The 15,770-nt window shown below is 34.5% G+C and overlaps 2 protein-coding genes across 4 annotated transcripts in view; both read left to right on the plus strand.

Annotated features, from left to right (window-relative positions):
* Positions 1-15,770, plus strand: part of LOC134841198 (intersectin-1-like) — a 333,033-nt gene that overhangs the window by 120,344 nt on the left and 196,919 nt on the right. The gene's annotated exons all lie outside the window — the stretch shown is intronic.
* LOC134842386 (uncharacterized) overlaps positions 14,363-15,770 on the plus strand; it is a 15,387-nt gene continuing 13,979 nt past the window's right edge. The window contains exon 1 of the mRNA XM_063858695.1: positions 14,363-14,390. The gene's annotated coding sequence lies outside the window, so the exon portion shown is untranslated. The remainder of the gene's footprint in view (positions 14,391-15,770) is intronic.

Raw genomic sequence — 15,770 nt, forward strand, 5'->3', positions numbered from 1 at the left:
GTAATAATTTTCCGGTCAGTTTGATGGCTTTGCATTGTTGGAATGGCTGCGTTTAATTGTAATTAGGATGATTGAAAAAATTGACTGAGTATCTCTAAAAGTATCTCTACGCTGTTCGCTGTTTGATAAGATCGGACTTTTAAAAGCCTGTTTAAGATGATGCTGTGATTGTAGATTGTTTAATTGCGTTCATTACTCCCTTGATGATCCCTTACTATTTGTTCAAACATAAATTGCTTTAAAACTGATAATTTGAAGTACTTTGAGAAAATGGGTTCTTGTTTCCTCGGATGTCTGTAGGGGGATACGTATACTGCTCTACATTGTCCTGATGTGTAGGATGAAATTTCCAATCATTTAAAGTCGAGATTTGTAAAACATTACCTGGTTGTTTACGATTGAAATATGCAAATGAGGATGATTCCAATGAAATAATTACTTGTAGATTTGGATGAACTGCAGAAACTGAAAGCTGGACGGCTTCGTGACTTTGATTTAGTCCTAAAATGGCTGGCAAAGTTTTTTGTACTGATGAAAGATTTAGTTAGTTTGTCGGCTGATTAGATTGCTGATATCCTGTAAGAATTACTGGATTGAAGTTTTCTTTGCTCGATTGAGAAGTTAAAGATGTAACTTCTCCAGACAATGGTTCGTTTGCAGATTGGATTAAAAAATTTTGCGGTACGTCAGTTTTTGAGTTTCTGTGAGTTGGCATTTCCTGCTAAAAAATCCAGGTTCTCCGTCAGATAAATTGTTCATGCCATTGCTATAGGGCTGAGTTAACTGATCTCCGGCCTCTGTCAAGGACAACGGAGTTTTGTCTGGATACAGGTGTCGCTCTTGTTACGTTACTTGTATGTGTTAGAACCAGAAAAGCTGGTTAAGTTTTCACTCAGTGTTGACGTTTTGGTTTATTTTTCAAGACAACTTCTGAATCTAATCCGCAACGTCAATATGTTTAGTGAAGACTTAACCAACTCATCCTGGGTGCTTGTCTTTCCAACAACTTCTGGAACTAAGCACATACTTAAGAATCATTAGCGAGTTTTCTAGTCGCTATTACTTTTATTTGTTCCAATCGGTCTTCAGTTTTCCGCGCCGAAGTCTTTAAAAAACTAACATATGTTCCTCTTGCTATCTCTGACTGTAGGAATTTCATTGACTGGCTTCTTTCAATCGGAGATTATCTATCACTAGCTGAGGCAATTTTTGTTGTATATGTTGACATATTGTTGGTTTTGGTTTTGTACGTTTTGTTAAAGATTGTAGATCAGGACGGCGCTTTTTCCGTTTCGGACGTATTTTAAAAAAAAATATCAATTAATAGTTTGCCTTTTTTCAATTTTTTAAAATTAAATGAGTTTTTTCAAAAACCTGTTAGGAACTGTGTCTTTTATTTTAAAATGAATTTTTCTCAAGATTTTTCTTCGAATGAGTTAAATTGAAATTTGTTTTTGAAAAGCACAAGTAAAACTAACTCACTGTTATCTATATATTTGATTAAAATTATTCAGATTTTTTCTTGTAGCTAGCTGGAAAGAAAATTTTTCAAAACAACGACCATTTCCTAATTTTTTTAAACCGTTTTGCGAAATAATTTTTGTTATTTGGTTCTAAAAACAGATATTTTTGAGCAAACGCTTTTTTTCAAGAATTAAAATTTGTTTTTTTTTTCAGTTGTTTGTTTTTTTTTCTGCAATCTTCAGGCTGCACCAAAATGAAATGATTCGAAAGGATTACAATTTACCTGAAACAACGAGAGGAACACGCGTCTACATACAAACACACTTCAAACAGAGACATGGGAACGATTACTATATTTACACCAAGACGAGAGAGAACAAAAAAACATTTAAAACAATCATTTAAAGTCGAGGTTTGTAAAACATTTCCTGGTTGTTTACGATTGAAATATGCAAATGAGGATAATTCCAATGAAATAATTACTTGTAGATTTGGATGAACTGCAGAAACTGAAAGCTGGACGGCTTCGTGACTTTGATTTAGTCCTAAAATGGCCGGCAAAGCTTTTTGTACTGATGAAAGATTTAGTTAGTTTGTCGGCTGATTAGATTTCTGATATCCTGTAAGAATTACTGGATTGAAGTTTTCTTCGCTCGATTGAGAAGTTAAAGATGTAACTTCTCCAGATAATGGTTCGTTTGCAGATTGGATTAAAAATTTTTGCGGTACGTCAGTTTTTGAGTTTCTGTGAGTTGGCTTTTACTGCTGAAAAAATCCAGGTTCTCCGTCAGATAAATTGTTCATGGCATTGCTATAGGGCTAAGTTAACTAATCTCCGGCCTCTGTCAAGGACAATGGAGTTTCGTCTGGATAAAGATGTCGCTTTTGTTACGTTACTTGCATTACTTGTTACGTTACTTGGTACGTTAGAACCAGAAGAGCTAGTTAAGTTTTCACTCAGTGTTGACGTTTTGGTTAATTTTTCAAGACAACTTCTGAATCTAATCCGCAACGTCAATACGTTGAGTGAAGACTTAACCAACTCATCCTGTGTGCTTGTCTTTCCAACAACTTCTGGAACTAAGCACATACTTAAGAACAATTAGCGAGTTTTCTAGTCGCTATTACTTTTATTTGTTCCAATCGGTCTTCAGTTTTCCGCGCCGAAGTCTTCAAAAAACTAACATATGTTCCTCTTTCGATCTCTGACTGTAGGAATTTCATTGACTGGCTTCTTTCAATTGGAGATCATCTGTCATTAGCTGAGGCAATTTTTGTTGTATATGTTGACATATTGTTGGTTTTGGTTTTGTACGTTTTGTTAAAGATTGTAGATCAGGACGGCGCTTTTTCCGTTTCGGACGTATTTTAAAAAAAAACAATATCAATTAATAGTTTGCCTTTTTTCAATTTTTTTAAATTAAATGAGTTTTTTCAAAAACCTGTTAGGAACTGTGTCTTTTATTTTATAACGAAGTTTTCTCAAGATTCTTCTTCGAATGATTTATATTAAAATTTGTTTTTGAAAAGCACAAGTCAAACTAACTCACTGTTAGCTATATATTTGATTAAAATTATTCAGATTTTTTCTTGTAGCTGGAAAGAAAAGTTTTCAAAACAACGACAAGTTCCTAATTTTCTTAAACGGTTTTGCGAAATCATCTTTGTTATTGGGTTCCAAAAACAGATATTTTCGAGCAAACGCTTTTTTTTCAAGAATTAAAATTTGTTTCTTTTTCAGTTGTTTTTTTTTTCTGCAATCTTCAGGCTGCACCAAAATGAAATGATTCAAAAGGATGACAATTTACCTGAAACAACGAGAGGAACACTCGTCTACATACAAACACACTTCAAACAGAGACATGGGAACGATTACTATATTCACACTAAGACGAGAGAGAACAAAACAACATGCTTAGTAATTGCTACATCCTTGTTTTGTCACTAATAAACCTTTTTCTTTAAATTTTTTGTACAAAAATTCAATGCCTATGTAGATTATAAATGTATGGAGAACTTGGAAAAGTTTGAAATGTAGTATAGTTTTTTGGAATTGTTATGAAACATGATAAATTGTTGAAATTGTCGTACTATCCGAAATGTTAAGTGGTATTTTCGCAAAATTAATGAAAACTGTAATTTTGGCTATTTTGAAGCTACTTGCAATTGTTTTTTGGTTAGGTTTCGTTTTAATTTTCTCTGCTCGTTTTTACTCATCAGCCAAAGAGAAAGTGACGCGAAAATGATTGTGATGTGTTTTAAAAGGGTATGGTGAAAACTCTGCTGTTGAAATGTTCAATTCCTGCACCTGCTATGCAGATATAATTGCGTTATCTCGTTTTCATTTTTATACAAGCGTTTTGAAGTTAACTTTCAAGATTTAAAGATCTGTTAATTATAGATGATTGACGCGTAACTATCATGGCACTTTTCCAAACCCCCTACCCCCACAGTTGTTTATCGTTTGATAATACCATACAATTAGTTTTTTCACCATGCCAAATTTCGTTTCATTTTAAATTGCGTTAATTAGTTTTTCGTCAATAAAATTCAAATATGAGGGGAAAATGGAAAAGAGTCACTATGATCAGCACTTGAATTTACTATTTGACACATGTGTTTAATTGAAGATATTGTTTATTGACACCCGCATGTGTTGGTTAGGAACATAATGTGCAGGTGGACAAGAGCTCCCATTAACAAGACCCTGTCACTCAGGATAGAATCGGCTGGAAACTTCAGGAACGAGTTCTTGTCTCCTTCCTCTTCGATTCCTATGTAGCCGATCTCGTAAGGACTCTGGGGTCTGTAAATAGCAAATACGTGTCCTTTCTTGAATGGGTTGTTGAAGGGCAGACAGCAGCCGACAGCGAGTGAAATGATATCGAAACGCGGGGTGTTGTCACTGTCTTGAACTTGGTAAAACGGGAACACGACTTCAAACCTCTGCAAGACTCTTCCGCATGGTTGCGCGTTGTCGTCCAGAATTGTAGAAGAATGACCGGGATAGGAATTTGGAGCGAATGAACAACAGCCGAATGACGATAGGCACGAGTAGTCTTTCTGGATTCCGAGCATTATTTCGCTCTTCTCGGTCAGAATGTTGATTGTGTATGAACGTTTGCGGCCAAATGCACATCGGCAAATTACATCTGAAGTTTCCATCGCAGTGAAAACTTGGCGATCCGAGTCATCGAGAAGCAAGTACCGATTTGGAACATTGTTTGCTGAAGTCGCCTTGTACATGGTTTTGTTCGGTCTTATTTTAAGTATATTCGTCGAGAGTAACTTTTCCATGCTCGCCCCTGGCACAAGTCCTTTCGGCACAAAGTTGTCTTTTTGGACTACGAATACCTTAGGAGGCGTCTTAACGACTAAGTCGATGTTATCCGAATTGGCGTCGGAATCCGGGTGAACAGGATGAACTGAAGTCATTTGCGGTCTTTTGAAGTTTAGAACCAATACTGACGAGAAAACAATTCAATGTATAAACTTGTAGCAAACGTTGCTCTGTGAGAAGTATTCCAAATCGTGTTTTTATCGAGTATTTACAATTGTAACCAAAATTCTAAGTTACATAAATAGAAAAACTTATGTTCTATTGGTACGTTTATTAATCAAAAACCTTTAATGGTAGAAAGAACTTTAATGGTAGAAAATAATTACTTGATAGATGAACAGACTTGCTACTTCAAAAAGGCAAACACGTGCACGTGTATTCTTGTTCCGATGTTTGTGCTCGGGGTGGGTTTTTGTTTCGACTTTCGAAGAAAACGGAATATTTATGCTCGGTGTGGTTTTTTTTATTTAGTCAATTTTCACTGATCGAAATAATAATTTTCAGCATTAGTTTTTATACCCCATTGAAGATATCGACATCCTGATTTCAAATGTAAAAAGATATTTCACCTCCGATTTTTTTTTTGTAAAGTTCTGGGGGTTTGAAAATTGCCACATTTGCCGTGTTCTGGACTAAACTATCAGCGCAATGAAGAGTTTATTCATGATGCTGAGAGCGTAACGCGAATTATTTATGCGTGGTGAGTTATCCCGCACAACAAAATTGTTCTAATTTGAATTGAGTCTAGCTAATTGGTCGTATTAATTTCGTACGGCTCAAAATTTTACACTTTGATAGTGTCCAAAGTGTATAGGTTTTCAATATTTTCTTTTCCCAAAAACTAATCGAAATGAATTAAGGGAGAGTCAGAACGTTCAGGGCTTTGCCCTGATACGCGAGCCGTCTTGTTTTTATTCTTCAGATAAATTTCGACTTTTTAGCTAGCCATATTTGACGGAATTTTTAAAATATCATTCAAAAGGTATTGCTGTTTTGAGCTTAAATTCGAAAGAAGATCTTTCACCTGTGATCATTTTTTTGTAAAATTATGGGGTTTAAATATTGCCTTTTTGGCCAGTTTGAGACAGTTAACGCGCGATATTTTTCGCGCTATTAACGAGTAAGCAGGGATTTAATCCATCCAAGAAATCGTTCAAATATGATTGAAAGAAGCTTATTTGCCATAAATTATTTGTTAATAGGAGCGAAATTTATTACTTTGTAGTTTATATGGCGTGTGGGGGGATTTTTTTTTCATAAAAAATTTCAAACTTGAAAAAAATTTCATTTTATTTGTCTTAGATTTCATTTCATCATGTTTTGACTGCTGCATAGACCTAAAAGGCAGTCGGAAAAATCAGGGCTTCGCCCTGATACGAAAAGCCCTGTTCAGTTTTGAGTCTTACTTATTCATGTACATGCGAAAACTTAACTTGCGCATTCGCATACGGCATTCGACTAATAGAAATCAATACCGAACTTCATAAATAGTTGACCATAAAGGCAGACATTAAGGTGATTCGAAGTTGACATAATTGTTCAGTGGCGATTAATTAGTTTAATTCCGGAGATTGCTCGGTCGAAAATTGGGGAATTGTTTTTGAAAAATTAATCAAGATCGAAAAAATCATTTGTTAGTCCATAAACGCTGAGAAGGCTCTTACATAAGTAATGATTTTTTTCAGGAAAAAATCTTTCGTAATTTTTCAGGCTCAAATTAGCTTTTTCGTGGTTTGTCTTTTGATCGACATCTAGGTTCAAAAAGGAAATGAATTTTCTGTTTTCCCAGCAACTTAAAAGGAAGGGACTGAACATTTATTCTACAAACTTCTATTTCTTATTTGGCTATTTTTGACCAAAATATATTTTTTCCTAAATGTAATGTTGTTCGAAAAACGGATTTAAAAAAATATTTTACCTGTGATCATATTTCTTAAAATTATGAAGATTTAAAAATTGCCAATTTGGGATAACTCAAGCGCGATATATTTCGTGCAATTAACGCGTAAGCAGGGGTTTAATTCATCTTCGAAATGGTTTCAATTTGGTTGAAACAGGCTATTTGCCATAATGTCTACGTTACTAGGAGAAATGTATGCATCATTTTTATAAAGCTAACACTGATTCATAAACCTTAAAAGACAGTCGGAGCATTGAGGGCCTTGCCCTGATACGAGCAGTCTTGTATTGCTTAAGGCTTCTTTGTAGGCGCTATTTATATAGACAATCAAAAATGATGCAGGCAATCCAAATTGAATAGAGGCATCGCATTTGGTCTATTCAAGGGTGTGTTAAACGTATCTATTTGTACTTTACATAGCCTCTGGGTAGATGGTTTTTGAAAAAAAAAATCTCGAGAAAATAAAAAAAATTTCATCAGAATTTTTAAAGCAACACTATTCCATAGAGCTTTTGTTTTCTATGGCATAGATTAAATTAAAATAATTGATGAATTTTTCAAAAAAAAATTACGGGTTATTTACTCCTACACGTTATGTAAAGCACGAAGTGATAAATTTTGCCTAGAGCAAAGTACTTAGCTGACCAAAGAGCTTGCCAATTTAGAAAGGTTTTTGATACGGATTATATCTTCAATTACGCGTTTATAGCACGAAATGTATGGCGCGTTAATTGTCTCAAACTGATCATTTTTAAAATCACACTGCATTTCGGAAAACGCCGTCAGAAAGGGCTAGTAGAAAACTGGAAATTTTTCTGGAGAAAAAACCACACCGATTACAAATATACTGTCATTTTTTCGAAAATTGTCTGAACAATAATCAATATTCCAAGATTTGCCTGGATTCCCTAATCAGCTACGGTTTTTTATTGAAAAATAGCTTGGTATTTAATCAGGAGCTGTCGCTAAATTTATGAAGCATGATAGCGATTGGTACAAACCGACAAATATAGCGGCAGAGTTCTGACACCTCTAAATGAAAAATTATTTCATCGCTAATATCACATCTATCGAATTGGAAAAAAAATGATCCCTTGCAAAAAAAATTAAACCTAAATTTAAGTTTTTTAAACTCAAATTTTAAACTCTTGTCAGTAATTGAAGCTTCTGGTATAGCTCTCAAAGCATCCCCCAGACCTCGTAAAAGTGATTTAAAAAAGTTTCGCTATTTTTGCTAATAGCGAAAAGTGGAATTTAGTTTTCAGATTTCCCAGCAAAAACAAAAATGAACTTATTGATCCAGTTTTCTGAAATTGGATTTATTTTATCAAAAAAGTGTCTATTATAAAATGTTTTGGAATTTCAAAGAACTTTTTTCTGTTTAGTTGCGTTCAATGACTCGCTTTTCCAACTGTCTGCTCAAGTATTTGGTTTCAATTATTGGCAAATTTATTGAAGTCCCGCTGCTTCAGGCCAAGGAAGGAACTTCGAGGATAGAATATCTTAAAACTTGACTGGTGTTTGAATTTTTATTCGTCAATACGGCGTTATATTAGTGTTGTACCTAGCAAAAGCGGAATTTTAGTTCAAAGAAGTTTTGGAATGTGTCCCAGTCCCAGGGCGATAATTTAATAAGGTACGCCCCCAAAAAGTAGATCATTTTCATCTGGTTTGCGGATATTTTGACTTGCATTTGATAAATAAAATTTTTCACGAAAATGAGACAATGTTACGAGCACGTAGCAACGCGCATAATAGTAAAATGACAATGTAGTCTATTCATTTCGCTTGCGATTAGCAAGCGTTATCATAACGAAGGATATACTTTTTTGGGTTAACAACATATTTAACAGAATCACTTGAATCACTTAGTCTCCTGGTTTCGGAGACGCATAAAAAAATTGAATCATTATGCATTCAATGTTTTACATGTCTCCGACTCTCTTAGTCTGGAGGTTTCCAAAAATTGTCGGCTTTTTGTTTGTCTGCTTATGTTTTGCCGACTTACGTGCGCCCCATTTTAGACTTTTTTGCTGTATTCAGTTTTATTTGTAGTTGATTTTTATGTTTTCATTTCGTTCTGTGTAATTTTTAATTTTACTAGCCTTGATGTATATTTTCCTGGTTTGATTTTTTTGCTTTTCTGTCAAACTTTTTGGCCTTATCGATTTCGGCATATATTTTATCGACTTATTAACCTAATTTTGGTTAAAGATCATAGAGTTTATAGTTCGAAATTTTTCATGACAAGTATTTTTCATGACTTTTTTTGCAATTGGAATATCCTTCCACACAACATTTTGAGTTTTTTAAAGTGGTTTCTTCGAAATTTCCATTTTTTTGGACTGAATGGCTTTTCTTTCCTTTCATTTCGACTAGCTTGCACTGCTGTTTTTGTGATATCGCAAGTAATGCGAAGCTCCGCTTCGCCTCTGTGTAATTTTCCATATTCAGTTGTTCGGTATTCAATGGCAAGTAATTTTTTGTTGTAGTTCTTCCTTCGGCCTTTTTCCATGATACAAATTTGTTTTGAAGAGACGGCGCTGAAAAAATTCATGACACCATACAATCAAACCAACACAGAACGTGATGTTAACGATCAACTTTTTTCAGAAAATATGGGTACTTGAAAATTTAGATTTTCTACTATCCCCTTTTTATTGTTTTTTTTGCCATTTTTCAAGTATACCTTATACAAATTGTTGATAATTGAGAAAAAGTTTTGCATTAATCTGCTGAAAAAAACTGCTACATAATTGTAATTTTTACACAAGATGAATGAAGTTGGTGGCCATCTCAATTTGTACCAAACTAACATACACATTTTGAACATGTCTACATTGTAAAAGACCACTTTATTAGAACAATGTGTGTAATGCTGGTTGTAAAATTGTCATCTCCGATTTCAATATCATCGTTCTTTTTTATTCTTCTTTTCTATTTTTTACAAAAAATATTTTGGCTGATTATCAATCGGCTAAACTCTTATTTTAGAGTGCGTTGATGAGCAAGAGAATATATAGATCTAAATGTTTTGCGGTGGAAGCTGAAATAGTTTGAGTTTTAATTTCTTTTTGAAAATATTTTTCGCTTAACGTGTATCTGCTCAAGACCTTTCGACGTTATTACCTTATGGTAAATTTTGCTTCGATGCTAACCAACAGTAAATAACTTTGTTCATAGAAATTACTGGATTCATTTCCAGGAAGCCTTTGTTGGCAGAAAATTTACCGCAAAAGATATATTTTGTGCATTTCAGCATTTTAAATATTTGTCGTACTTGAAATGTGTTTTTTAATGTTGCTCGTTATTTTATCAAATCGATTTGTTAAACTTTCGTTTTTTTTTTGGCTGAATAATTCTCGATCAGTTTTATATCGGCTTAATAGCCTCAATTTATGTGGCGTTTAAGCGTGTCTGTATGAGGAAACTTAAAAGTTTTTTTTAGTTTTTTTTATTATTCTTAAGTTTTTTCGAACTTTTTCATGGTTTTCATCACTAATACATCGGCTCAGTGACTTCGTAGCGTATTTCAACGGGCAACAAAAATGTGTGTGCCTGTGTGTTTTAAGGTTGAAGTGTTTTGAATATTTTGCTTTTGGTCATAAGTCAGTCAGAGATCCTTGCCGATTTGAAGTCTTTCTGTTACCACTTGATAATTTTAATGCTAATGTAACATTCGTTTGTCTTGGCTTGTTTTTTTTCAGAAAAAAAATGATAAACTTTTTAAAAAAAGGTTTTTGTTTTTAACTGTTATAGTTTAAAGCAATCTGAACAAAAAATTTTGTTTTTTGATAGATATTGTTTTTTCGAGATTGCTTATTATTTTTTTTATTTAGCGTTTTTTTTTTCATTGATTTAGGTGTCATATTTTTTTTGAATTTAACCTATTCAAGACAAGTTGAATACAAAAATCTGAACATTTTTGTTTGATCAATTTTTTCGACATTTCAAAACAAAATTTCTGTGGCTTAAGTCTTATTTTTTGTCTGTTAGTTTGCCAATCCTTGCGCAAAAACTTTGATTTAGATAAACTACAACTGCAGTTTCAATTGTATGTTTAGTATTATATGATCTCAAAACTTCTTCAATGAAAAAAGAGTTACTCAACAGATAAACAGACCAGAGAAATGAAGTGAAGCCTGCAAATTAGTTCCAAGAACAAGTTACTAAATAGAAAACTCTAGATAGATAGGCAAGCATTTAGATTTGTTTTTGCAATTACTGTTTGAACCTGGGGCGGATTTAGGGGGATTCGGACCCCTCACGGATTCGATCCCCTTCCGACCCAAAGGGTCCCCCTTTGTACTATTTTGAGATATCAATATTTGGTGACGGACCCTTTAAAACTTTTGTAAAGGCGCCTTTGGCGCCAATGTATACTAATTTTGAGGGTGGTGCGCGACCATAAAAAAAGAACGACAAAATTTCCGAAAGTTTTTTGAAAATCCCCCTTCGAGAAAATCCTAGATCTGCCCCTGGTTTGAACCAAAAACAAAAGGACCTTTAGAACCATGTTCAGATTGCTCAAGACTGTATTAGTTGAAAACAAAATCCACTTTTTTTTAATTTCGCATTTTTTTCTAAGACTTGACTGCTTAAAAACGGCTTCTAGAAACGGTTTGCAATCTAGTCAAGTAGATTTTTTCCATTGTTTTTGGCTTTAATTGAGCGGTTATTTTGCAAAAAATATGTATATTTGAAACTGCATTTAGTTGCTGCTAAGTAACTTTGTAAATCGATCATGACAAGAAACTTTAGCTGCACTATTAATATTCAGTGTTCGAAACTCGGGACAAGATTATTCAAATCACATAACTTATTCAATGTTTAAAAAAGCAGAGCTGCTGATGTAGAAAGATAATGATGATTGGAACATTCCAGGAAAAATTAATGGAACTGTAATTTTAAACTCAATTTTTCAACTAAACTAATTGTGCACAATAAAAGTGATGCCGGCAAAATCTGCTTGGAACGTGGTTAAGAGTTAACTATTGAAGAATTTTTGCGTCATGGCAAAACCCTGACAGTAAAGAGTGCTTTGTTACTAGTTTTGAAAAGTGATTGCTAAAGAAAACTTTGATGAATTACAACTGGTGTTTCATTCGTACGTTTATAATTATATGACCTCAAGAGCCCTTTAACAAAAAAAGACTCAATAGATAAACAGGCAAACAAATTGAATTGAAGCGAGCAATTTAGTAGTAGTAGTAGTAGTAAAAGACTTTAATTCCATTGGTGGATACAGGGTTAATATAAATATTGAATGAACTTACGATCGACAATTTTTACAAAAACATTTGACAAAGAATGTGCATGATCTGTTTATATCAAACAAAGTTGAAGTTTTAAGCAGTAAAAATTTATTCAGTTTTGATTTGAACATTCCCAGGGGCATGTCGAAAGATATAATTTTCAGACGCAGAAGTTCATTGGCAGCACGGGGAGCTCGTACAAAGAAGTTATCGTCAGTTTTCAATTTCCTCGTGTTCGGTATGACGAATAGGCCACTCGTAGCGGAACGCGTAGGAAGCGAGCTGGTTGCACTTTTGCAGTCAACATCAATAACATTGTTATGGAGCTTCCAAAGTAGAAGAATTTCAACTCTAATCAATACATAGCTAATTGGAAGCATATTCAGATTTAGTAGCCCTGAAACATACGATGAACATTTCTTGATCCATCTTAGAACTTTGTACTGGAACAGTTCAAGCTGATGTAATAGTGTCAAAGAAGGGCACCATGCAGGAGCACCGTAAAGTAAGATTGACAGAATGAGAGTATTGTAAAGTAACTTTTTTCGACTGCAGGATACCGAGAAAGGAATATTTCGTTTCAGAAAATAAAACAATCTGGAACATTTTATCAACTTAGTATTCAGATGGGATTTCCAGGAAAGATTGTTGGAGACTATGATACCAAGATCTTTAATTTCATCAACAAATGGTAAGATGTCTGATCCGAGCAAGAATTGGATAGAATCATCATAACCACCAAAGTTCAGAACTTTACATTTGGCAGAATGAAACTGTAAGTGATTGTTAGTTGACCAATTAAAAAGAGAATCGATATCTTTTTGAACTAATGATGGAGCAGATGAGCTTTTAATCTTCAATTTAGTTCGAAAAACAAGTTACTAGATAGGAAAATCACCTCTTTCTACTTGACATTGGGTGTGGGAGCAGATAAAGTTTTTACTGTTTTAAGCAAAAACCAGGGGCCTTCAGATACCTTTCAAATTGCTCTTATACTGAAAAAAAACTAAAGGAATTTCAGATGCGATCTCCAGATGGCTTAAACTTTTAACACCTACGGGCAAAATTTGAGTTTTATTAAAATATCTCATTTTTTTCTGAAAACGCAAAACTTTGCGGGCACCATGCAGGAGCACCGTAAAGTAAGATTGACAGAATGAGAGTATTGTAAAGTAACTTTTTTCGACTGCAGGATACCGAGAAAGGAATATTTCGTTTCAGAAAATAAAACAATCTGGAACATTTTATCAACTTAGTATTCAGATGGGATTTCCAGGAAAGATTGTTGGAGACTATGATACCAAGATCTTTAATTTCATCAACAAATGGTAAGATGTCTGATCCGAGCAAGAATTGGATAGAATCATCATAACCACCAAAGTTCAGAACTTTACATTTGGCAGAATGAAACTGTAAGTGATTGTTAGTTGACCAATTAAAAAGAGAATCGATATCTTTTTGAACTAATGATGGAGCAGATGAGCTTTTAATCTTCAATTTAGTTCGAAAAACAAGTTACTAGATAGGAAAATCACCTCTTTCTACTTGACATTGGGTGTGGGAGCAGATAAAGTTTTTACTGTTTTAAGCAAAAACCAGGGGCCTTCAGATACCTTTCAAATTGCTCTTATACTGAAAAAAAACTAAAGGAATTTCAGATGCGATCTCCAGATGGCTTAAACTTTTAACACCTACGGGCAAAATTTGAGTTTTATTAAAATATCTCATTTTTTTCTGAAAACGCAAAACTTTGCTGCGCGAAAAAGGGTACTAGAAAATGGCTTTAATCCGAAGTGACTAACAGGTTTTTTCCCATAGCTTTTGGCTTCAATTGAGTGGAATAGTGATTGATAAAGAAATTTTCGATAGACTAAAAACTTTGAAAAATAAACTTTTAATGCTAAAAGATTGGTCTGCTAAACGATCGGTCCACTTCCCAAATCCACGTGACTCAAAATGATTCGATATCTGATTCCGACTGAGTATCTTTTTTCATTCGATGTTGTGTTCATCAATGCACCGTTCCTCTCATCTGATCTGATCATTCCTGAACTTCTTTCCCCAATTTGTTTTCGTTTCGTTTCCTCCTAGTTGTTTATTTTTCTAATCTCCCCCTCTTTCTCAATGAGTTCTATTGGGGCGCCGATAGGTCTAGAAAAGTTATTTTACGAACAAATACAAACAGACCAAAAGGACTAATTGGTCAAGTTGTTCAATTGAACCATTCTGAGCAGCATTGTCTGTTTGTCTCAGTGGGGATAAATTACAGAGGGTACTTAGGAACAGTTAGATTGTTCAAGTGGTTGTTCAAAGGGGAGCTTAACCCCTCTTGACTTGGTTGAGTTGGAGCTGGGAATAACTGCGGACAAGGTTGGATGTTCTTGGGAGGATCGAGATAAAGAAAAGAAGCAATTATTACTTCATTTGTCAGGTACAAGTTATGAATCGATCAAACTCTTGAGTTACCATTAAAATAACAAACAAAGTTTGCTAAGAGTGAAACTTGCAAAAACTTCAATGCTGTCAGTCTAGAATCAGTTTAAAAGAAAGAGGAAAACAAAAAGAATTGGGACTCTTGATTATGCTACTCGCTTACGCAGATGTGTCAATGCGCAATATTTCGCTTGAACCATTCGTATTGTCATGCAAACTTGTAGCTATATAAAAAACCGAGACCACATCCTCCACCAATCTGTTTTGGGGTGGGCGGGGGGGGGGGGGTGTTAATTTGGTTTATGTGGAATTTGGTCTTTTCTGTTATACAGCCCCAAAATGTCAAACTGTTACTGGATCTTCTGTTTCCATTGAACACGCTGAGATTTTTTTTCCGGTATATAATTTCAACCAGTCAGATTCGAACATCATGATCAAACTTTCAAAATTGCTGAAAGAATACTTTTTGGGCCGTATAACACAAAAGACGGCTTTTTGGGTCGGTGGAATTTTCAGCCAACCAACAACTTTACTGAATGGAGTTTAGTTTTTGCTCTAGCCCCCAAAAGTATTGAACTTCTGGAAAAAAGCTACTTGGTCCGTGTCTTTTTAACACAGTGCTCTCCTGGAAGTTTTCTTGTAATCTTTGGTACAGTTTGGTCAAGAAAAGTTTCTCCCCTTTTAATTGCTAAAATCAAACCACTAAAATCGTGAGGAGGGATACTCAAAGAGATGTCGTTCGCGGAGCTCTGTGAAAAACTTTATTTCTGATAGCGTAACGCAAATTATTCATCCCACGCTTGTAACGGAGTCGAACCAATGGTCTGAAAGCAGAACCCAGGTAGAGGTCCGCGACTAACTTGTTAATTCCACGGCCCAAAATCCATAGTCTGGACAGGGTTTTAAGTCGCGGAAAAACTCTGGAAACACCGTATCTCGGCCGCGATGATCGAAAAATAAGTCGCGGCAGTCGGAAAATGAGTCGAGGCAAGGTCAAAAAATTTCTTTCAGAAAGGAAACTACTCAAGTTATGTATACTTTATTCATTTCTTTGGCTAGTAATGAGAATTCTTATCGATTAGCCCGTATAAATTACGATATGTCCGTTGTGCTATATATGACCCTCTCTGCTTTTAGACCATTTTGCTCATTGACTGGCCACCGTTTGTAACGCATGCGTTTTATCCCACACTACAAAAACGTTCCAAATTGAAACAAGACTGCTCGTATCAGGGCGAAGCCCTGAATGTTCCGACTGCCTTATAAAGTCTATTATGCAGTCTTTGCTTTATAACAATTGATGAATTTAAAAAATGAATTTTGTTTTTAATTTTCAATCGAAATTTGTTTTTTAAAAAAACCAAACCAAATTAAGTAC

The sequence above is a fragment of the Symsagittifera roscoffensis genome, chromosome 3 (assembly GCF_963678635.1).
Source record: "Symsagittifera roscoffensis chromosome 3, txSymRosc1.1, whole genome shotgun sequence".
Lineage (NCBI taxonomy): Eukaryota > Metazoa > Xenacoelomorpha > Acoela > Convolutidae > Symsagittifera > Symsagittifera roscoffensis.